This window comes from Homalodisca vitripennis, chromosome 5 (assembly GCF_021130785.1).
Source record: "Homalodisca vitripennis isolate AUS2020 chromosome 5, UT_GWSS_2.1, whole genome shotgun sequence".
Lineage (NCBI taxonomy): Eukaryota > Metazoa > Arthropoda > Insecta > Hemiptera > Cicadellidae > Homalodisca > Homalodisca vitripennis.
In genome coordinates this window covers 162,554,899-162,580,493 of record NC_060211.1, presented here as the reverse complement: position 1 = coordinate 162,580,493, position 25,595 = coordinate 162,554,899, and positions in this window count along the sequence as shown.

Sequence of the window (25,595 nt, the reverse complement as noted above, 5' to 3'; positions counted from 1 at the left end):
CCAGTATATGTCGAGTTACTCTGCAGAAATATATGCAATTTATTTAGCAGTTGAGTTTGTTCTACCATTAAATGAAGTCAGCATAGTTATATGCACTGACTCTTTATCAGCCATCATGGCATTGGAAAACTGCAGTAAGGGACATAAAGAAAATGGTATTATCATGATGATTTTTAAAACTGTTGGTGGAAACACAGAAAAGAATATATATTCAGTGGATACCTGGACATATAGGAATCCATTATAATGCCACCATCCATTATTTTGCTAATTTATGTGGTGGATAAATTAGCAAAGGAAGCAGCTAATGATGGAGTGGAAACACAATACCTGCCAGTACCTATTGATGATTTTAAAGCCTTCCAGAAAAAATTTTATGGTGTACAATTTACAAACCTCTTACAACAATCCTCAAAAGCTGGGTGGTTTAAACAGATACAGAGCCAATTTACAAAATACCCATGGTTTAAATCATGTAATTTTAGCAGGTGGGAAATCATTAATATCAGTAGATTGAGGCTTGGTCATGGCAATGTAAATTCATGTCTATACAGAATAAAAAGATACTTCACTCCGCTATGCCTAAACTGCACAATGGCTAAGATAGAGACAATGGAACATGTTTTGCTGGAATGTCCCAAGTACTCTTATGCCAGGCAACTTAGTTACAAGAAAGTAAATCAATCAAGATACAAAGCCAATCAACAGAATTCGAATATTATATTAATCGATTTGCTGCGAAAAGCAGACACTCAAATTTATAAAGAAATTAATGATTTTTTTAAAATAGTAAGTAGAACCATGTAAATTTGATTAGGTTGTGGAACACTTAGAATACATGCTTGTTACCTAAATGGCCTGGGTGGCAGTGAAGAATATCAAAATCACTATCATATAATCCAATCAAAGAGATTTCCTTAGTTTTTCCTTCTCCTAACTAACCATAAAATTACACAGAACATGTTAGAAATTATGGTTCTAGGGTATGGATTTTACTCTAAATAACCTTCATAGAAAACAAACAAAATGAAATAAACATCTGATAATCTAATAGCAATATAGTAAATTACAAAAAAAGAAGAAGAAAAAAACACATGACTTGGAAAATGCAAAGACTAACTAATTGTTCATAGTTTGGCCGGCAACCACAAGGTTCATGTGTAAAAAGTGAATACGGCAAATAACTAGAAAGAAGACATAACAAGTGTACTACGTGGCCGCGTTATAAGATTATAAAGGCCAGCCAACAGGCAAAAAGAGAAAAAAAAATTATGGTTGCCTGTAAAGTCGGTTTTACGGGCGAAGATTTTACGTGACAACGTCTTTTTCTCGGTAGAATATTTATTGATATGAATATTATTAAATTGCACAATAGGAACAAGGAATTGAATGAAAATAAGAATTGCACAAATTTTAACTATAGAAATATATTTTGTTTACTAAAACATTGTACATAATTTGAAATTAATTAAAATTTGTTATTGTAAATGGTAAAGTTGAATAAAACATTTACTAAAATTGGAATTTGAAATTCTTGCTAAACACAGGTTAATTCTAACTCCGCGCGTGGTGATTGGTCGGTTTAGTTCGTTTGTTTGGTCGCACTGTTATGACAGGTTAGAGGTTATAATTTGTTATTTTAAATGTTTGACTAGCAATACGCGCTGTTTCTTCTCAATCCTGAATTACGATTGATCGAGTGATTTAAACTGAATTGCGATTGATTGCAGAGTGATTTAAACTAATATATTTACTTAAATATCAGTGTACAATTATCAACATTTGTCAATAGTATGACATAACCTATAAACTCAGTTTCTCAACTTTTGTGTCAATCTAACAATTAATCAATCAATCATAGTTTACGATAATGAAATATCAGTGTACAATTATTTACCTTTATTGTTGTAGTTGTTGTAAATGACGAATCTAAGCACTCCACATTCACGAATAAACATAGTTATCTGCTTTATCCCGTGCGGCGGACCCACTGGACGGGCATCGTAACGTTACCGGGCGTTACACTTTTTCATGAGTGACTCCGAGCCGCAACCTAATTTAAGACGTTGTCACGTCAAAAAAAAAAAAAACAACCATATGTTTCATTAATTTAATCACTGTTTAAATTTATAGAGTGAAAACATAACGAAATGAATAACACTTCTTATTTAGATATCGTAGTGACAAGGTGAATCAATTAATTTATTATGGATTTTACTTAGTCTAAATTGTAAATGTTTCCATGTCAGGTATTGAATTTGGTTTCCTTAGGCATTGTAGGACAGCATATTTACAGTAGGGTATATAGCTGAAGGAACAAAAATTTATGCACTGGGGATTAGCATGATTCAACAAACCATTCACTCTGTGATTATAATTCGAGGATACAAGCAGAGGCAGATTTGAAGATTTGCCGCCCCTGGGCTATCCACAATTTGGAGGCGGCCACGCTAAGCTTGTAATAAAACTCAAATAAAATAGGTTGAATTGTCAACATTGAAGTTACACTTCTTATTGTTGCAGTTATTGTTTTTACCATAAAATATGAGATGTCACAACATTTATCAACTGGCAAATTACTAAAAAATCATGAAAAGAAATTCAAAATATTTCTGTTGGACTAAGGACAATCAAATTAAAGAAGATATATTTAGGAATTACAATACAATAACTTTACTCTGATTTTAATAATACTTAGAAATTTAAATATTAAAAGGGGAAACGGGAGAAAACTCAAGTGACTGATTTCGGAACAACGGCGGCGCATGGCACACGGTGGTTGGTACCGCGGATCAGATAGTTGGGGAGGGGGCGGCAATCTGGCCTGACGGCGCCTGCGGGCTCGGCAACTTCAAACGATATCTTCAAGTCCCAGAGGCCCAGAGCTATCGGTGACTACTTGCGGGCTAAAACTGTCGCGTCCCGGGACATACCATATTTCATTAATGTTAGGACTACGAAATAAATTAAATATATTAAGCGATTGATTGTTTAAAAATTCCAATTTACAAATTGTCATGTTTACAAATGTATTACAAGTATTTTTTTCACATATTTTTAACTTTTGGAATATTTTTTTTTACTCTTTTTTACAAAAATTTGCCGCCCTGGGCTATAGCTCATTCATCCCATATATAAATCCAGCCCTGGAAACAAGATAGCTCAGTGAGTATGGGATTATATCAAGTGGAATCACAAAGCAATATACGAAACTCTAAATGCAATTTTTTGACAGAAAATCGTTGAGAGGACATCGCTTCCATTTCTTACTGATGCGGTATAGCCTACAATACTGATTAAGTATATATATATATATATATATATATATATATATATATATATATATATATATATATATATATATATATATATATATATATATTAATACAATTCCTAGACTGGACCAAGGAAGTAGTATGATATAGCGAACATTGATTGGGAAGCAAGAATCATGTAGTTGGGAGTGCCGATGGCCGAACGGTCTAAGTCGTTGGACTTTGGGTCTGAGTTAGAGATAGCGCAGGTTCAAATCCTGTCTGTGACCGTTGCACTTTTTATCAGTACTATCAACCTCGTACTGTATCGACTCTCCCCCTTATTTTGTTTGATAAGATCCTCGCACAGGCCAGTGGTCCATGAGAATAAGGCTTAAAAGGGGATCGGTCTCTCCTTAAAAAAAAAGAAAAAAAAGTTTACTGTATCATCTTTACATATGGATGACAACTGTCCTAATGTAAGTGTTATTGATGTTTTTTAATTTTTATTTTCAATAACAATATCTACATCCATACAATTTTAAAACTGTCCTTTTTTAGTCCAACCCCAATCATTCATGCCAGGTCTACATATATATTGTTTCTCTGGGCAAAATAGCAAACTGCGATTTTGCGTGGGAAACATAATAAATTTTAATTAGAAGTGCAAAACCTGAAACAACAATTAATCACAATTTTGCTTGACCTCGTAATCATGAACACCTAAAAATGGGTACCTGATGCATGATATATAACTAATTTTAAAATTATCATAAGACCCTATTTAATTACATTACATGTACTTGCACTGAGAAAGCTATGAACTTCGACTTTGGAGTTTCTCTAAATTGGTCTAAAATAAATGAAGCACTGGTAAATGAATACAAATTTTCCAATATTAATTTTATTATTGCAAGACCGTTCGAAATCAATGATTCCGTCATCAGGCAACTTCACAAACTTAATAGTGGAACATTTGTATTCATTTAAACGTTTTCCAATGCTCCAGGATTCTTTATTCACTGGTTTAAGATAGTTCGTGTTAATGATTCATGGGAGCTATTCACTAAAATGTGCTGAATGCTGTATGTAAATTGAAGAGGAAGCCGCGGGTATGTGCTAGGTATTAAATATAATCTCTAAACAATCTGAAATTTAGCCTCTGGGGGCTCCCAAACTTGGAAGCCTTTGGCCTCTTAAAGAGTACAGCCTATAAAATATCCCAGTCTATGGAAGTTTCCAACTTGTGAAATCAGGCCTACTGAAGTTGTGAAGCTTCCAATATCTACAATGATTTAGCCTACTTGATTTTCTGGGCTATGAAAAATCTTCAATCTTTGGGGAGTTCACGGCCCCTATAAGCTTCTAGAGACTAAACTTATGTATCATATTTCTCGATCATTGGTCTCTATGAACTCGTGGCTTCTAAGAGTCTCCAGCTTCTGGAAATCTTCAACCTTTGGGAGTTAATGACCTCTAGAAGCTTCCAGCTACTACAGACTTCAATGTATAGAATCTCTTGATTTCTGGCTACAGGAACTCCTGGCTTCTAAGAGCTTTCTGCTTCTGGTAGCTGTCAGTCTCGGGAGATCTCAGCCTATGGGGATGTTTCACACCAACGGGGAGCTTTTATACTCTATAATCATCATGCCTCTAAATATCTACAGCATGCCGTTTAATTTCTTCTATACAAGAGTAGGATGTAGTTATTTATAAGAATTAAAGATGAATTACACGTCATATATTATGAAATAGACCATCGAATACAACAAATGGAGAAAAAATACAGTATATTTCTAAACCAGAGTTTGTATTCAATAATATCATTAAATTAATCTACTGCTAAAGCAGATTAATAAGATTTTATACTTTAATAGATGGTACACCGGTCTTTATCTTCATTCTTAACCAGAAGACGTATGGAGCTCACTCTTTCCTTAACAGGATGAGTGAACACATTACACTAAAAAATCTACAAAAAAACTGTCTTCAATAAGCGGATTATACAATGAATTTAACTTCGGCTTTTATAGCGTTGCATACGTCAATTATGATTTTTTATGAAACGAGTCGTTGATATTATTCTATGAGATTTGATGTTTAACTTGTATGCACAGTTAAAATACTGTAGTATTGACAATTTCATTCTTTGATTTCATCGTTAACTAAGGTAAATAACTTATCCCTAGCAAATGTACAAATACGTATTAACATATGGGTGTATTGTTTTTTACAGGCCACTTTGTAACATCAATTGTAGCAACAATAATAGTTTGCGAATGTAGAGTTAAGCTCCTTCAGCTTAGTACAGCGTTTGAAAACTGATACTGTAAAAATTTCTGGAATCTGGAGTCTTCATTGGCCTGATGGGATAAAATAAGCCGGCGACAAAGACATTAAGAAAACTCTTTGCCTCGTTTGACATCAGAGACATCTGGACTACAAAAGAGTTCAGTCTGGTCTACCCAGCACCCATACCGTTCTATCTAAATAAAGAGGTGTTTTTATTGTCTCATTAAGTGCATAATTGAGTGCACAACTATGTTTTAGATATGATCCCAAAGCATGGTGGAGTAACGAAGTGTTCTACATATTATGTAGCTATGAGTCCAAACAAATTGAAAAGTATAAAATGGATTAAGGGAAAGACAAAAAATCTACTTCAAGAGATATTTGGTTGTGAAGTTTCTTGCAATCATTAGCAAAACACTACATGCTTCTCCTAACATACTTTTGATGAGTGTAGTTTAAACAAAAACTTTACATAAATGTTGAAAATATATTGCATCATGCAGCAAATAAAGAAAGTTTGTCGAAGATCAAAGAGTAAAGGAATGAAATATGTTATTTGAAGCAATGTCTACAGTATTAATAAATGTAAGTAAAACATATCATTTCCAATTTATTTATTTTTCGTGCAAGGCCTTTCAAAACCGAAGGTTTCCTCAGCAGGCGACTCCACAAATAGTCTGTTCAGCTCACTGGGCTTGAGTGCCATGTATGTTCATTAAAGACTCTTGGAGCAATTGGAAAAACTTATAAATATTAATAAATGTAAATAACACATATCATTTTATTATTAAAATTATTATATTAATAAAGGCCATATCAAAAATTTCTACAGTGTTGTATGTTGTAATGTAAAGCCAGCTTTAAGCATATTTTTGATAATTCAGTTGGTTTGTCATTACCTATTATGGAAAGACTCTCGTTTACGATAGTTATGGGGTCTTCCCACCACTAGTTGAAGAAAATTTTAGCAGATCGTATACTACCACACGTTTAAATAAAACTAGAAGACAGTGTTAATGATAAAACTGAATTATTATGAGCCCTGTATAGTGTATGTCTAAATAAATAATGTTATTTTTCAATAGATAGTCGAGATGAATGAAAATATATCAATTAATTTTAAACGACCAGTTAAAAGGTTTATACGACAATTAGGTATGAGAAACGACTTAGTAAGAGTATGCATTCAGCAAGTGCAAGCAAGTTAGTGAAAGTCAGTCAGGTTGGCTTATTTACCCCCAATATTGTGACACTTTTAACTCATTATATAAATTCATTCACTACATATTTATAAACCAATGGAACATCCCTCAAACCGTCAAGTAGTTTGAACTACTCCTATGCGGTTTTGTTGTGTATAGGGTTTTTTAATTGTAGCGGCTGTAATCCGATAGAACCTGTACTCCATGATGTAAGATGCGTGTGTGATATACTATTGAATATTTTAAGTTCTTATAAAATTGTTCAGTACAGTGTGTATAACTTTACATTCTCTTAGTATAGTAAAAATGGGTAATATTAGGTCGACCGTCTAACATATATATTGCAAACAGCTTTTCTTTAATGGAATGGTTTTTATTTTTTTGTTTCATTTTTTAATAGACGAGTTATTTAGTGGAAACATATTTCCTACTGTTATCATTCAAACCCAAGAAGAGTGATACATTCATTCTTTTAATTACGTAGATTTTAATACAAAAACATGCTATTGTAATTGTTCTCATGAAAGTACTGTTGTACCAAAAATCTCGACACAACTTCATCAAACATGACGCTCAGAATCCAAAACAATCCCCTGTACTACATTTTGTACTTTCAAACAAAACAAAACTACTTTTGACAAAAATTATCGGTATTTCGTCCATAAATGATATTTTCAACAGTCTAAATAAATAAATACTAACAAAAAATATTTTAACACAATAAACGTTACTTACATTAATTTTGATTATATGCTATACTCCCAAGATACAGCCTCATATTTCTGATATCGGTTTGCTTTTAAAATTTAAAACTAACAACTATACACAACATCTGATACCTCTTCCTTATCTGCAAATAATCATATCATTAGCACTAGATGTATCTAAACCAAACTTAGTATTAGCATTATTTACATTAATTACAGATATTTACAAACTAATTGTTAAAGACATTAGCAGCGATTAGAGGTTGTGTTTGAGAGCATTTTTTTCTATTTGCGTACTATTTCTACGTTACTCTCCAAGCTGCCTTGCAAAGGTTATGAGACTGCAACATGAAATCTCCATTGGCCTTCTTTTATGCTGCGCTTATCTGGTTCCGAGAACACAACTTTAATTTTCTATGATTGCATAATAGTTCAGGAATAAATTTACATATTTCACGGCTCAGGTTAAGTAGTAGTTATTAAATAAAGGCGTGTACGGACATTTAGTCTACAAGGCCTTATTGCTAAGATTTTTCGCTAGTTTATGTTTTAAAGGACGTCAGTCATTAACATTGCAAGACAACATTTTCCATAAAATTTTTAAAAGCTACGTCAAGATTATCGATAGTAATTGCTTTAGATCAGTCCCGGGAAGGTCCTACCGTACACTGGACTATAAATCGATACCTTGTTAATTATAATCTGCTATGCTGACTCAAATTCTGTGACGTTTCATCGCTGATTACCGGTGAGACTTGTTCGAAAAGTCGTCTATACACGGACACAACCGTGTCTGTTTTGCCTATCTACTTTCACGTCTAGTTACAGTTGCTCTAGAATAAAGTCTTGGAACGTATTATGAGCGTTTTTATAAGTTTATTTCGATTTAACTATTAAATTAATCTGATTTTTTAAATCTGTTATGTGATTTCCTACAAAATTATATTTTGTTCTAATGAAGGCCTAATGCTTGTAGAATACCTGACATGGCGGATCAAGAAATTAATTAATAAATACAGTATGCTTTATTTTAGGTACCGGTATCAGTAATAAAAATATGTAATACGGTGACGCAAATCTCGCGCTTATAAAAATTAGACTGGTTTACGATATTGAACATTATTAAAATAATGTTTTTTAAATTGTAGTGGTAGTCGGTAAATACAATACCACTTTGACCGATCAAATTAATTAATGAGACTTAATAAGCATAATATTTAAGCTAAAACTAAAATTAAAAATCATCACTAATATGTTAATAAAGAATACAACCCTATAAATTGACCCAATATATTATGGAGAACAACAGAAGATCCATAAGACAACCACTTCAACTTGTAAACTATCGATTTATTAAACTGCAATAATTAGTAAGTGTATATTAAGTAATAAGAGCAATACAGCATTTATATAAAAATAAAAGTGAAGTAATACCAAATATACACAAATTGTAGTAGTCACGCCAATTATTCTGATCACAATGACTCTTTTTACCGGTAACACCTTTTAAGTTTCTTGTGCAATGTAACAACAAGTAACCGATTATAATACTATTTAAAAAATACGGTAACCAACCACTGAATAGACAAAAAAATCTGACAAACTCCAAACCATTGAACCAAATCAGGACAGGAGAGGAGGAGGGACAGGACACAAACAAAACAATGGAAGGCTGTATTATGTTATTTCTGTAGGTTACAAGACTGATAATTTATATCAAAGGTAACTGTAAGTACCTGAATGTTTGTTTGTGCAATAACGTTAGAAGTAGTTTCTAGAAGTCTTATTTCTTGAGCAGAATTGTTTATGTTTTATTTTGGATTCTAAGTTCAATTTTTATTCTGTGCCGACATGACAGATCGAGAATTAAAATCTCTTCCACCTCTTGTTGATGGTCAAACTTATGGGCATTTAACTGTGACTATTGATGAAGTTCTTTGGACTCATAAATACCCTTATGAAATACATGTTTTATTGCAGTGGTGGGGTGACAATGTTACAGTAATCTTAAGGTAAATATAGTATATTTTTATTTAGTTATTTTATTTTAGGCAGCCCATAGGCTATGTTAAATTTTCATATACAAAACCATAAGGTATGCATTTTGCTTTGTTTTTTAATTTTACTCTTAATTAATTTAAGATATTAACTCTTTGAGAGTTATAGTGATTTTATATAGGCCTATTTATTTATACTGAAAGGTGCATGTGAATTCAACTGCCACAGCTGTCAATCTGTGGTTGTATGGTGTGTTACTAAAACAGCTGTTTGAATGTTATGACTGCTGTTGGACATTGTGTTTACTCCTTACTGGGTTTTCATTATTTATTTATTAGAAGCTATATTTCAACAAAATGTAAAGATTATTATTTAGAAATAGGCCTAGGGCCTAGGCCTATATTTGATGTTAGGTAACACAAGTTAGCTGTTAACCATGCATTTAAGGTTCCGCTTTTGATGTAGGACTAAAGTTTAAAACATATTAAGAATATGAATTCATCTAAAATCAACAAATGTATGTTTATAAATTATCTTATATTCACTATTTTTTATGTCACACACAATTTTATGTTAATGACCATAGTAACTTGTTATTGCTAACAAATACTTTTTACTAACTTAACTCATCCATTAACCCTTTTAGCCCCGGCGTCCGATATATCGGACAGAGGTGGTCTAGCTAAAATGCCCAACGTCCGATATACCGGACGTCTCGATAATTTAATGTAGCTGGCTAATAATATGTCCAAATGCCATCAGTTTCGGTATAGTAGTCGGTGAAGAAACGGGCTACATGCAAAAACAATAAACCTTCCAATTGGCATTGTATGTCGTCGTCATTGAGCGTAGTTTATTTGTCGATGTCAGCTGTCAGACGACTTCAGTTGCATTGTTGTTGTATGCTGACTTATAACCTCAATTAGTTTGCGTGATTGAAAGCGGTTGTTTTTCGTGTGATTTATTGTATTATTAGTAAAAAAAAACATGAGTAAACGTCGTAGAGAAAAGTTACCAGTGAGTGAAAACACTTTGATAAACACTATTATTGGTACTTTGGGATTATACCGACCAAACCCAGACATGAATCGTTATTTGACATTTTGCTTCTACTGATTACTAGATTAGCGTAGAACAATATTTCGTCAATATAAAACAGGAATTGTCTTATCGCAAACCCCTCCCCATCCTTAGACAGAGGTCAAAGTCGAGCGGTGTAGTAGATAACGTGATTGCAGAGTCTCGCCGCCCGTTCAGCTGGTGCGTCGCTTTGTTGTACTTCCGTGTTTTACCTCTACATTTCTCCAAACACAAAAATTCAATAAAAACAAACATGATCAAACTAAAACTAAACTCTTTATTGAAAAAACACTCAAAACTTGTTTTTATTCTTGATCACACTCCGCCACCCAAATGCGAGTGCCATGCCTTCGCGCTGATCTCAACGAAAGAAAAACATCCCTCGAGATAGTACATATCAGTAAAATATCAAATTCTAGAGGATCTGATCAGAAATATAAATTGAATTGTAATGGAAAGGCAATTATGTACCGTGAAAATCACGTGATGCCGCGTGGCCTGTCGTAATCGGGATTCTCGAGAAAGATAAGATAACAGCGACAACAATACCAATCACAATGCCTGGAAATGCTTGTAATTTTGTAATTAAAGAGTTGTTTTTTTCGTTCTATCATGTTTGTTTCTATAAATTTATATTTTTGTGTTCTTCATACTGGTGTGGTCGGTATAATCCCAAAGTACCCTATTATTAGTGGTGATTGTGCTATTTTTGAAGACAATGAATTGAGTTGTTTATATAAAATGTATATATTGTAAATATTATTTTATTTACTTTTTTGAAAAATTAAACAAGTTTTAGTCTTACAAACCATTACAATTAGTTTGTGTTATTTTACAATTGTTATTATTTCAAAAGTGCAAAAACAAGTATACATATCTGTATACTTCTACTGATATATATATATATATATATATATATATATATATATATATATATATTTACTCCAGAAAGTATTAAAGGGTTTTGAAGGTATATGTGTTATATTTACACGATTCAACAAACTGTCACGTATCCATTGGCAATATTCAGACAGCAAGAATGTAAAAAAATATTAGTTTCACGTACTTTTGAATACACTAATTATAGTAATATTTAATTTTTTTTAATTTTTGGTTCATTAAACTCAGATATTTCATTTTTTAGTTTCATACTAGTGTTGTAAATAAAAACAAGAAATATTATCAACATTTTTATTTGCGAGCTACCCTCCGCCACCCCCCAAGTACAGGCAATACTTGAGTCCACTAAGCTATTACAGAATTTAAGAATTAGTTATAAACAGTAAATTACCAAAATTTTAGGGGGTTAGTGAAAAGTTTACACTGGGGAAAACATAGTTTGTCGTGCAAGTAATATGTTATTGATATGAGTTCTGGTGCTTTCATTGAAGTCCGGGCCTGATGACAGATTTAGAGGGTGAGTTTAAAATCTTCTTTATCAAAGGACAATTTCAGCTGCATGGGTTGACGTCCCAGCCGCTCACAGACATTTAGAGTGTTGGTGTCAGTTAAAATCTTCATTATCAATGGACAATTTCAGCTGCATGGGTTTATGTCCCGGCTGCTCACTGACATTTAGTGTTGGTGTCAGTTAAAATCTTCTTTATCAACAGAGAATTTTTGCTGCATGGGTTGATGTCCCGGCTGCTCACTGACATTTAGTGTTGGTGTCAGTTAAAATCTTCTTTATCAACGGAGAATTTTTGCTGCATGGGTTGATGTCCCGGCTGCTCACTGACATTTAGTGTTGGTGTCAGTTAAAATCTTCTTAATCAACGGAGAATTTTTGCTGCATGGGTTGATGTCCCGGCTGCTCACTGACATTTAGTGTTGGTGTCAGTTAAAATCTTCTTAATCAACGGAGAATTTTTGCTGCATGGGTTGATGTCCCGGCTGCTCACTGACATTTAGTGTTGGTGTCAGTTAAAATCTTCTTAATCAACGGAGAATTTTTGCTGCATGGGTTGATGTCCCGGCTGCTCACTGACATTTAGTGTTGGTGTCAGTTAAAATCTTCTTAATCAACGGAGAATTTTTGCTGCATGGGTTGATGTCCCGGCTGCTCACTGACATTTAGTGTTGGTGTCAGTTAAAATCTTCTTAATCAACGGAGAATTTTTGCTGCATGGGTTGATGTCCCGGCTGCTCACTGACATTTAGTGTTGGTGTCAGTTAAAATCTTCTTAATCAACGGAGAATTTTTGCTGCATGGGTTGATGTCCCGGCTGCTCACTGACATTTAGTGTTGGTGTCCGTTAAAATCTTCTTAATCAACGGAGAATTTTTGCTGCATGGGTTGATGTCCCAGCCGCTCACTGACATTTAAAGTGTTCGTTTCAGCTTAGCCGATTTCAGAATATTCAAAATATTGAACAAATATCTCAGACCCGGATGGAACATTTATAGGTGTAGTATAGTTCTTGTGGACTGTAGTTTTTTCCTCCAGTGAATGTTTTACTAATACTTCAGATTTTATGTATAGGTCACACTAACTTGGAATTTAGAATGATATTTTGCTGAATGATGTGTTAATAACCATAGTTACTAATTTCAACAATTACATAGTAAACATATTAAATATGAATATTTTACAATGATCTCTGTGGCTGAATTTGGTCATGAACATGATTCCGGTGATTTGGTGGACAAAGGCTTTGAAGAAGACAATGTTTTATTTTGATTTCTAGAATAAGTTTCTTAAATATTTCAACTGACTAAGATAAAATGCCATATATAAGGCTGTAAACTCTCATAATTAATTATCGATTTTGAAATTGAAGTGATTTGTGGGGAGATCAGTGTGAAGTAAATTGGATTTAAACATTACTTCAGTTATGATGCAAGTCTAACTCCAAAACTCTGTAATTATTTAACTCTATCGCAATATACATAGGTGTGGCCACGCTTCTGGAATTCCTGGAAAGTCATGGAAATAAAGTAGGTCATGGAAAGTCATTGAAATTCAAAAGTTGGTCCTGGAAAATTTTGTGGTAGCTGTTTTAGGCTGGTTTTCCTGCTATCAGGAGTTGCATCCAAAGTGTTTGAGTCAATTTATGGATAGTCAAATCGCAGGAAAAATTTCACTTGAGCGTATTAAAATTGGTTATTTGGTGAACTTTGGTATTGTTGAGTATTTTCGAGACCTACTGGACAAGTAAGTCCAGGAATCATCTGCCTTTGTTTCTATATTGGACGAAAGCATGAATAAAGTTAGCCAGAATAGTAAATGGGTATTGCACTAAGGTATTGGGATCCTGTAAGTCATGAAGTGACCACAAGATATTTTACCTCTACTTCTTTGACTAAAAGCACTGGGAGCAATTTGATTTTAAAATTCAGAAGTCAATCAAAGCACATAAATGTAAAAAAAAAAAACATTTCTCATTGTCTATCGATAGACTTAATGTAAATTTAAAGTCTGTGAAAGATCTGGAGTAGGAACTTCAGACTGAGAATAATGATGATGATCCTATACTTTTTATTTATAGGCACCTGTGGTTTGCACATCCTCAAAAATGTGTTCAAATCAGGGGCTAAGTGGAATCTAGTTAAATTTCTTAGGGCTCTCTACAATTTTTTTGAAGATGTTCCTGCCAGAAGGGAATTTTGTGTACAAGTAACAAGACATATCTGTATACTTCTACTGACGTGTATGTGGAAATATATGAAGAAGTGCTTATGCAGCAATACAATTAATTGGATATATCTCCTGCATTTATCAAGGAAAGTTCTTCAAATTTTGTTTGTGTAGTAAGAAATATGTGTACAACAAAATTGCTTCATTTTTCAGGGGCTACAATTTTTTTTATTCTACCCTTTTAAGTATGTCCAAACTATAAAAAATTAAAAAAATTAAAAATTTTTTTTATGTATAAATACGCTAAAAAAAAAACAAATCATTCTGTAAAAGTACTTTTTAACTATTACATCTAAGAGTACACTTATTTGTGAACAATCTATATATATAAAAATGAAAAACTGTTCGTGTGTAACAGCATCACTCACAAACGGCTGGACGGATTCGCCTAATTTTTTTTTTAATTTGTTCGTCTTGATCTGTAGAAGGTTATAGGATACTTTTTATCCCTTTCCCGATTCAGGATTCCGCCCCACTGGTTTTAAAACAAAAACCTAAAAGTTATCTTCAAAAATAAGAAAACTAGATGTATTTTTCCTCAATTCTGCACTACGGACCCTTATCGCCATGGGCTTTCTGGCAAGTCCATGGAAAAATGGCTGGGGTTAAAAGGGTTAAGCGTACTTGGCGTAGTCTTAGGTTTATTTATTTTACTAACACAAAAACCCCATTACATAAGGCTGTACAGTAAAGTGAATTGATGTGTCAAAAGTAATATATGCCAAAAATAAAGTTTAAGTGTATAATATGTTAACCCTTTGCACACCAGCCTATTTTCCAAAAGTACTACCCAGAAACGCCAAGGGCATTTTCAGCAGTTTTGCAAGCTTTCACAAAATGTATCATAACTTTTTTATTTTTTAACAGATATTGATGATTTTTTTACCATTATTTTGCTTATGAAATGCCCTTGTTCAGTTGGTAAATTGTAGTTGCATAAATGTAATCTAAACTTATAAAAAATTAAAAATGTAGGTAAAAAAATTAAAATTTTCAAAACAAATTTTTTTTGCACAAATAAGTGGTTTCAAAAAAGATTTATGCTGATTTCCTGTTATATCCTAGTAAACTATATCTACCCCTTAACCTAATTACAACATTTCAAAAGCCTATCTTATATAGAAGTCCAGTTGTGATTTTTTTCACTAAATTTGACACGGCACAGTTTTTGTAAGTTGCATGGACGTTGTATGTAATGTTACACTATATTCACAAATCAATATTTGACACTATGCTAAAATAAATCTTACAGAAACACAAAACAAAATAATCTTTCCTCAGTCTTTCACTGTTAAAAATCACAAAACTATAACTAAGTTAAAAGAGACTATGTACATTATTTACATTACACGGATGGAGTCTAATACATGCACTCCCGTGTCATGTAATGTACCTAACAGTGTATTTTCACTCACTGATGACTGCTCTCTCTTTGTTTTATTCATTTTACTAAATTTTTCAGTACATATAAATAATAAAAATGCCCTAACAACAAAAGTAATGAGATAAATACAAACGTAAACAACGCACAGCAACACGAACGTAACCTCACTCTCGACAAACAATCCAACAGCTACGAAGCTCAAATACGACCAAACAAACAGTCCATAGAGGAATAAACTACTTTGTGGTTTCAAAGCAACTAATCGACTATCGATTAGTCAAAATTTCGCGGCAATCAGATGAACTATAAGAAAATTATAGGCAAAAAACGTGACGTACCTATATTACGACCGTTGGCGATTTTCAGTTGAGTAGCCGATGGCCGTAATGTAGGTATGTTGGCGTGCAAAGGGTTAATAAAACATTTGTTATCTTTCGGCTGCAGTATAATAAGTGTCCAACACTCGAGTGATCAGTAATATCGAATCATTGATATTCATGAGTAAAGAATCCTCCCTACAACTACTTAAACCAAATTACTTGTATTTTAATTACATTGTATTACAAATTACTGTATAAAAAGTAATAATGTTTGGTGTATAAAAACGATCTAGGATATATGTATTTATAAAATATAACATACAGTATATCATTTACTTACTTTTTTGCTATTTGAAGGATAAGCTTGTCTGACAGAAATAAAACATGTCCATAACCACTGTACTTGCTGCCAGTACATATCTCCAGTATTAGCGTCAGTAACAGGTAATTCAGTGGTAACCTGATACCGGGATACTATTGTTTCAGTAACAGCTGGACTGAATGATTTGTTCTCATAACGATTATTTGGTTTTGGTTACTCAGTAACCAGTATCAGCCAAGGCCATTTTGTGCAAGCAATGAAGCTAGGATATTAAAAAAAAAATATTATTAGACTATGCAATATTATTATATGATATATGTAGGTTTAGATTAGGTTATTGTAAATATGATACTAGTAGTACCAAAGTTAAATACAACCTTTACAAGCGGTTACATGATCTGAACTTGAATTAGGATATTATCTCGAGGGATGTTCTTCCTTTTTCGCCAGCAGTGGGGGTGACTAAAGGCACCACCGAAGCCCACACTGATGGCCAGAAGCATTTGCAATCAGTACTTTCCCGATCTTAGATCATCTTATAACGTGATTGACGTGGGAGAAGTTGGGACTATCTATTGTTTCAGTAACAGCTGGACTGAATGATTTGTTCTCATAACGATTATTTGGTTTTGGTTACTCAGTAACCAGTATCAGCCAAGGCCATTTTGTGCAAGCAATGAAGCTAGGAATAAAAATATTATTAGACTATGCAATATTATTATATGATATATGTAGGTTTAGATTAGGTTATTGTAAATATGATACTAGTAGTACCAAAGTTTAAATACAACCTTTACAAGCGGTTACATGATCTGAATTTGAATTAGGATATTATCTCGAGGGATGTTCTTCCTTTTTCGCCAGCAGTGGGGGTGGACTAAAGGCACCACCGAAGCCCACACTGATGGCCAGAAGCATTTGCAATCAGTTCTTCCCGATCTTAGATCATCTTTATAATGTGATCGTGGGAGAAGTTGGGACATCTAGGACATGATATAAATACGATCAGATTGAGGTGGGCTATGGTCCACCCCACACTTCTGGCAAATTAAGACTATCCTAGGACAATTCAAGATTGAGGTCGGTTTATTTTTAACTTTTTATATCATAATACATACATATAACCTACATCCTAATACATATAGTAGATAAGGACTTTAGGTATGGTTACCGACCACACTCACACTTATTTGGCTACTGATTACTAGATTAAGAAACACATTTCCTCAATATAAGGAATATTGCAAACCCCTCCATCCTCAGACAGAGGTCAAAGTGAGCACTTGGTCTAGTAGATAATGTGATTTTAACTTTTTTATATCCATAATACATACATATATAACCTACATCCTAATAACAAATAGTAGATAAGGACTTTAGGTACCTGGGGATTATACCGACCACACTCAGACATGAATCGTTATTTGATATTTTGCTTCTACTGATTACTAGATTAGCGTAGAACAATATTTCGTCAATATAAAAACAGGAATTGTCTTATTGCAAACCCCTCCCCATCCTCAGACAGAGGTCAAAGTCCAGCGGTCTAGTAGATAATGTGATTGCAGAATCTTGCCACCCGTTTAGCTGGTGCGTCGCTTTGTTGTACTTCCGTGTTTTACCCCTACATTTCTCCAAAACACAAAAATTCAACAAAAACAAACATTACCAAACAAAAACTAAACTCTTTATTGAAAAAAAACACTCAAAACTTGTTTTTTATTCTTGATCAAATAAAGTTTTATTCTTGTTATTCTTGGCAGCACCGGTGCTGCCGAAGCCCGCGCTGATGTCAACGAAAGAAAAACATCCCTCGAGATAGTACCTATCAGTAAAATATCAAATTCTAGAGGGGCTGATCAGAAATATAAATTGAATTGTAATGGAAAAGGCAATTATGTACCGTGCAAAAAAACTTAAATAATCATGTGATGCCGCGCGGCCTGCCGTAATCGGGATTCTCGAGAAAGATAAGATAACAGTGACAACAATACCGATCACAATACCTGGAAATGCTTGTTGATTGATGGAATGTTAGTTCTGTTACTCAACTACATCGTTCTATAACGTTCTAAGTTCATTGAAAAAAGTTTAAGTGTTGGGGACATATAACGGTATCTGACCCCATTAACAATTGATAATCGTTGTAATTTTTGTAATTAAAGAGTTATTTTTTCGTTCTATCATGTTTGTTTCTATAAATTTATATTTTTGTGGTTCTTCATACTGGTGTGGTCGGTATAATCCCTAAGTACCGGACTTTATAATACCCAATAAATATGTTGTGTAGTCAAATTTGAATTAACTTGTTTATAAATTTATTAGTTAAGTCTATGTCCATTGTAGTGAGTTAAATTTTTGTATACTAACATGCTACCATGGTAACAGGTTGCAGGAACGTAATGTAATGACTTAACACGTTATTTTGTAATTTAGTTATTGACAAACAACAGTATGCTACCTCGGTAACAGGTTACAGGAAACGTAATAACTCAACACTGTGTTTTGATCTGAAATCTGATCTATTCTTCATCTAGGTAACTAATCTTTACTGCAATCTAGGTTAAAATAAAAAACTTACCAAAGCGTCATGAATCACAACAAACGTACTGTGTCACTTCATGCTCACTATTTCTAAGACATGCACTAAATATTATCAACAAAATAAAGAATACAGGTCACAATAGGTTTGCACGCAATAACAAACCATTTATAAGTGACCAGTGGCTATTAACTTTGCTTGTATTAGTTACACAAGAGATAACTCATCCAATGCTTTAAATTGAGACTTGGAAAAGGTGAACGTTTCAGACTGCCATCTTTGGAGTGAGAGTCTCAGGTAACTCAGGTAGTAAATATTTTAATGGTAACAATCAAATTTATGTAGCACAGCCCTAACGTTGGACTTCAAAACTAACCAAAATAATACATCAGAATTCAGCATACTTTATCCATATTAATTGTTTATTTCCTGTGTAACAAATACAAGCAAACCTAATAGTGAATGCCGATCATCACAGCAGAAACAAGATGGCGGAAAATCTGGGAACAGACGAGTTTTTTAGGGATCATTCAAGAAGAACTTTGTAAAAACCATAGTGTGACTCCCCCATTGATTTATTACTCTTTACTGTTTGATTCTTTTAATTTTTTCAGTAATGGAAACAAAAGCAGCCTAATTTCAACTAAGTTTGACTGAACGGTTGGTCTGCTGATTTAATATTTGAAGCCTTGGTTGATTTTCTTCTGATCAAATTAGATGCCCAATGTAGGCTATTATGTTAGTTAGCTTCATTTAGTCAATTTCAGAATAACAACAATGAGCATTTTTTTACTTTTTTGTTAGTCCTGTTCTTATGTTTTTTTTTTTTTTTTTTTTTTTTTTTTTTTTTTTTGTTCTTCAATTCTAGCGGGCTTTTTGTATTATTCAAACTATATTAATTAATTACATATTTATTAATGCCTTTAATTGTAAATAAATTGTGTTGTTTTATTGCAAGTGTACGATTCACCCTGTACTGACAAAAAGCAATTTGTAATTCCACAATAATACGAGGGTCTTCCAGAAAGTAAAGAACGTTTTGTTATAAGTCAATAAAAACAAAAGATAAGAGCATTGAAAATTTATTTATAAATACTTATAAACTTACTCTATTTCTTTCTACAAAATCGCCAGAACCTATCAAGGCACTTGTTTTGTAGCGTGGGCACCAGTTTTTTCTATACCGAACGTTATACTGTTTCTGCCGCCAAGGAATGAAGCCACGTTTTTACTCCCTTTCTTTTGAGGTCTTCGTCACCCAAAAAGTTTTTTCCGCCTTAAAAACAACGCTTTTCAACTTTGGAAACAAGTGATATGTCCACTCGGAAGCCAAGATTTGGGACTATACGGAGGGTGTCCGAAGATTTGCCATTTTTGAAAAGAATTGAGTTTCTGCTTTGGTTCGTGACACTGCAATGAGGCCGAACATTGTCCGTGGATCAGCACGCACTTTCCGACGACAGCATTCCGCGTTCGTTTTGTTTTGAATTTAGCGCGGCGAAGCCGATGCAAGGTCTCGATGTAGGGGCCTCTGAGTTGATTGTTTCGCCCTCTCGGCATGAACTCCACATGGATTAAGGCCTTTTCGGTCCCAATAAAAACTGCGTTCGCCTGAATCAATTTTCCTGGTGTTCAAATTTGGTTTTTCTTTCCTGTTTTTTGTTGGTGAATTCGAGTGATGCCCATTCCATTGGACTGGAGCTTTGTTTCCGGGGTTTCGATAGGTTAAACCCAAGTTTCGTCACCCGTTTACGATGCGGGTCAAGAAACGCATCACCTTTCTTCGTCATACTGAGTCAAAAAAACTCAAGAGCTCCCCCTGACTCCCGAATACCGTTTAGTCTTGTGGACATCAGTAAGAAATCTTAGGCACCCAAACGAGCACACATTTTTTCTGATAAAACCAAGACAGTTCAGTCACTATTTCGTTGCAAAAGCAACCTTGAAATTTTGGTGGAAAAAATTCCCACTAGACCACTACAATAGTGAAACGAACGTGTTTTGTTGAATTTTTTCCAATCAACTTTCGCTGCCAACTCGTCAGTAACGAGTGCACAGGCCTTCCACTTCGTTCCTCGTCGTGCACACATTAGTCTCGAACACCTTCCTTAAATTGAATGCACCAATTTTCTCACTGGATGACATCGTTTCATCGCATTGTCACTGTAAACTGCCTTAATTTGCCCTATAAATTTCAAATAGGTCGAACATTCCTGTGCATTCAGAAACCGTATCACACCCTACGCAGTTCACACTTGGCGGGATTCTTCAATTAACGCCCGCCATTTTAAAAACGTTTCACAGGAGACGCAAACGTGACCTCACGGTAAGTACCGCTACATCAGCTCACACTGAGGCAGAAGGTGTGGCTAACAGAAACAAGCCTATCTATCCCTGCGGTTGGTGGGGGAAGCTGCGCCGCCCGTGATGGCGCCCCCCCACCCAAAAATCGTTCTTTACTTTCTGGAAGACCCTCCTCGTATATTTCTTATCACCCTTAATTTCAAATGCTCTATTAAAGATACATTAAACATAATTACAAAACACGAAGAAGTCTTGGAGCATTGAAAAAGTCTAATTTAATATCACTGAGGTAAATGAATACAAAATTTTCCAACATTAATTCTTATTATTATACTATAATACAAACAGCCATTTACTCTCTAAGTTAGTATCATATTTATTTATTTTCTTGAACATATATCACTGTCATTTTAATGCAAATACTATTATTTTACCAAAATCATTTTGTTATGTCTTGATATTGGGGGGGGGGGTGGGGGGGGGGGGGGGTGGGGGGGGGGGGGGGTGGGGGGGGGGGGGGGTGGGGGGGGGGGGGGGTGGGGGGGGGGGGGGGTGGGGGGGGCGTCGTTTTATTTATGAAAGAAGACTCACCTTCATGATGTAACCGGAGTATATCACGCCTTACATACGGTACAATCCCAATAGAACTTTCGAGAAAGCACAAGATTGGTGTATTGCTCCTACAGTGTACCATCATTGATAAAGGCTATATTGGGACTGAACATTGGATAAGTTTGGAGTCCAATGTTCTTTCTGTGAACCAATAATTACAGCATTTGTGGATGAATCCAGACTAGTTCCAGTCTCGTAGGCTGTATTCATTACTGACTGTGTTAGTATTATCAATGACTTAATAACGATGCAACTAAGTTTTATATTATTGGGCACTACTTGCTTGTTTATTTTTTTGAGTGCGTTTTGTTATGAAGAAAATGTAATCCCAAGCTTCTGTTCATTGGCATGAAACAGTTTTGTGGCTGAACGAAATTTCCAATTATTGTCCATCAGCTTCGTGCGTAACGTTTCGTCTATTTTCAGCCGAATAGATTGACTGATTGTAAACCGAGTTTCCGTCTTCGATATTTTATTGCTGATCTCAAGAAATTAATAGGGCACTTTTTAGAGAGTTTTAGATTACTTTTGTACTCCAGCTGTAAATAAATTAACCTCATAAACTGATAAAATATGCTCTCTTTGTTGCTATCGAATCTAATGTCAGTGAAGCTGTTTAAACCATCCATTTCTTGCACGCTTTCTTTTGTTAAAAATGTTTCTTCTTCGATTGTTTACTACACTTAATCGGTTGTTGTGCTGCAACTTAAAATTGCAATAAAAACAGAATTTATCGCAATATTTGCTATTCAATTACCTTAAAACTCTCTAAAAAACTCGAGGAATTTTGAATTTTTTCTTCTGAATGACTGACTCTATAAGGGATTATACAGGGTGTCCAAAAAGTCCCGGGTCGGTTGAATATTTTTCAAAATATTTAAAATAGAGCTACAAAACCTTACACAAAGTTACTGGACATAAAAATCTATTTTATCACATATTCAGTCACCCGCTACTTCCTCAGGGGGGCGGCCCGCTAGGAGTCAGAAGAAAATCTTAAATGTAAGCATAGGTTGATATGCATATCAAAGATCTAAGATGGCTAAGAGTTTGCAACTTAGGTTAATGTAACAAAATAACACTGATGTGCTTTTTGATTTTTAAACTTTACTAACCCAAAACTGTTTACAATTTAATGAGTTATTCAAATGACCCTCAAACACCTCAAGAAACACCTCATGTCCATTTTTTAATGTTAGGAAAGTTAAAGTCAAAAATACATTAACCTAAGTTGCAAACTCTAGCCATCTTTGAACGGCTGTCATTTTTGACTCGGTCATCCGTTTGAGGTCGGGTTTGCGGCTTTGTACTCTACTAATAAAGGACCCTTTTAATTTGATATGCATATCAACCTATGCTTACATTTAAGAGTTTCTTCTGACTCCTAGCGGGCCGCCCCCCTGAGGAAGTAGCGGATCACTGAATATGTGATCAAATAGATTTTTATATCCAGTAACTTTGTGTAAGGTTTTGTAGCTCTATTTTAAATATTTTGAAAAATATTCAACCGACCCGGGTCTTTTTGGACACCCTGTATTTATATGGTATTGGGTGCAACACGTTGCAATGCAAGTTTGTAGATATTATTAGATTTATAAAGTACTGTTTTATTACATTGAATATGATTACGTTTCGTTTCGAATGAAACAATTTGGTAGATTGTGTACTATTTGCTTCTGTAATTATTTTCATTTGCAAATCCTCGAGTCCGTAGACAGTTTTTGACGTTTCATGGAAATATTAATTTTTCTAATTGTTTACACTGCCGATTTGTATGACATTATTTGAACCTGCCTGGTCTTTCAGATTGACTGGAAAGATGTAATGCTGTGACGAATATTATTCGATGAGCGTGCTGTTGCGCCAAACTATTAGAACGAGTGGTAATGCATTTTAATTAATCAACTACAAATCACATTCTTCTCTGGTTAGTAGGTCGGGGTTCGTCTTGTAAGGCTATTAAACTATTAAATATTTAATAGGAAACGTAATTTGAATTTAAAATTTTACTGAAGTTATGTCTACTAAAATTAGATATCTCTAGAGTTGTCTTGGCTTTGATGTCCATAATCTCATCATTGTTATGAAGCCATTCTTAATTATAGATATCTATTGACCAATTTCGCTGAAATGAAGCAGAAGCGAGTCCTGACGTTGTCCTTGGCAGCCAGTTGGAAGTCGAGTTGTAAACACCGGTCACATTTAGGCCAGCGTACCACTTTCCCCACTCTCTCCTCGGGATCAAAATGTCAAATTGCATTCTCGGCTCTGGTCGGGTTTGGCCGGGCTCTGGTGGCTCGGTCTCACTTTCCTCCAGGACCGGTCCTTTCCTTTCCGCTTCCTTCTGCGGAGTCACACGACAGGTCCGATGCTGCAACGGTCGCTCGTGAGGAATTAAAAGTGTATGTTGTGCAATGAACAGTTCGTAAAGTTTGTGCCGTTTGTTCCAGTGTGTGACTGGTTAAACTTGTCAACTAAAGTAACGTTTTCACAGTGTTTTGTAGGCGTTTGATTATATTTAATGAAGATAAAAACACGCGTATAATTTGCATTGAAAACAAATACTTAAGTCAAGCAAAAGAAAATAAATGTTTGCAAATTTAAAAAGGTGTGAATCCATCTAATTTCCTATCTAGCTATGGACTATTAAATAGCCGAGCATTGTAACAATACAATACTCATATTAGACGCTGCTTTTTTACATTATCACTAGTACAACTTAATAGTTTTGAAAGTTTCAGTACCTTAGTTATAAGAGATTAGCGCAATGTCTTTATATTATACAAGATAATTCGGTTGTGTATAATTGTGACTTGCAAGTGAATCGCAAATTCGTGATCCTGCACTATGGTACGCAATAATCACACAGATCTTGCTTACTGATCACGATATTGCTACCATGATATTCAAAGTTCAAATTGGTTTCTTTTACGCCAGATCACTGCAACCGGAATTACTTACTCCTTTTTAAGGAATACAAATTGTTTTATATACATAATTATATAGTGTAGTGTGTATAATTTGTAGTGTGTATCCTAGTGAACACTTCCTAACGTTTTACAGCAATACTGTATAAACTCAAAATTACATCTATCCGGCAAGGCTTATAGGAAATAAAAATTGGAAACATGTTTAAATCGGTGTACGCGCTCACACTGAAAACTAAACGATACTTCCACTTGTGCAAATATCAGACCTCCACCGTAGCGTAGGGGTAAGGTTGCGGCTCTCTAACCGAGAGGTCACGGGTTCGATTCTCGAGGAGGTCAATTAATATTTGTAAATGGGTCTGGACCGTTTTTCCTTAAAAACGATTAGTATCTCTAATTGAAATGTCACTGGCTTAGAAAAAACATCGGAAGTTTTACGGTCTCCATCTTTGAATGAACTGAATCGAAATTCTAGTAAAATCGTATTGAAATTGAAGCATCCACAAGACCTAGGTTAGTAACGCGGTGCTTGTAAGCAGTACAAAGATTCCATTGACCTCAGACAACAAGGTGAGTCATTTCAAACAGAACTCGCTTGTATTCGCCTACAGCAATACAGCACCATGTGACTACTTTAGAAGAAGTTAATTGCACTCCCGTATGTAAGGAGAAACTGCATCCATTTGCTGCCTCTAATAGCGGAGGGTGGCGGCCGAAAATTTCTCTCCAGTCGTGTTCTAATCTCGGTTCGGGCGTGGCTCTTCTCGCTCGAAATAAGTATTTGGGTTTAATTTGGAGAAATGCGATAAAAGGAGGAAACAAACATCGGTTGGCGCTTAATATGTCGGGTGGTTAACGAACAGTGTCGTATTAACAGATTTAGCCATCGGCAGAGTGGACAAGGTAACCAGTGCAGTATTACAAGGTTACTAGGGATCTTTTGTAATTACTAGCAGTTGCCCGCGGCTTCACACGCAATTTCGTAGGTTTTGCATCTGTATAAGCACTTCT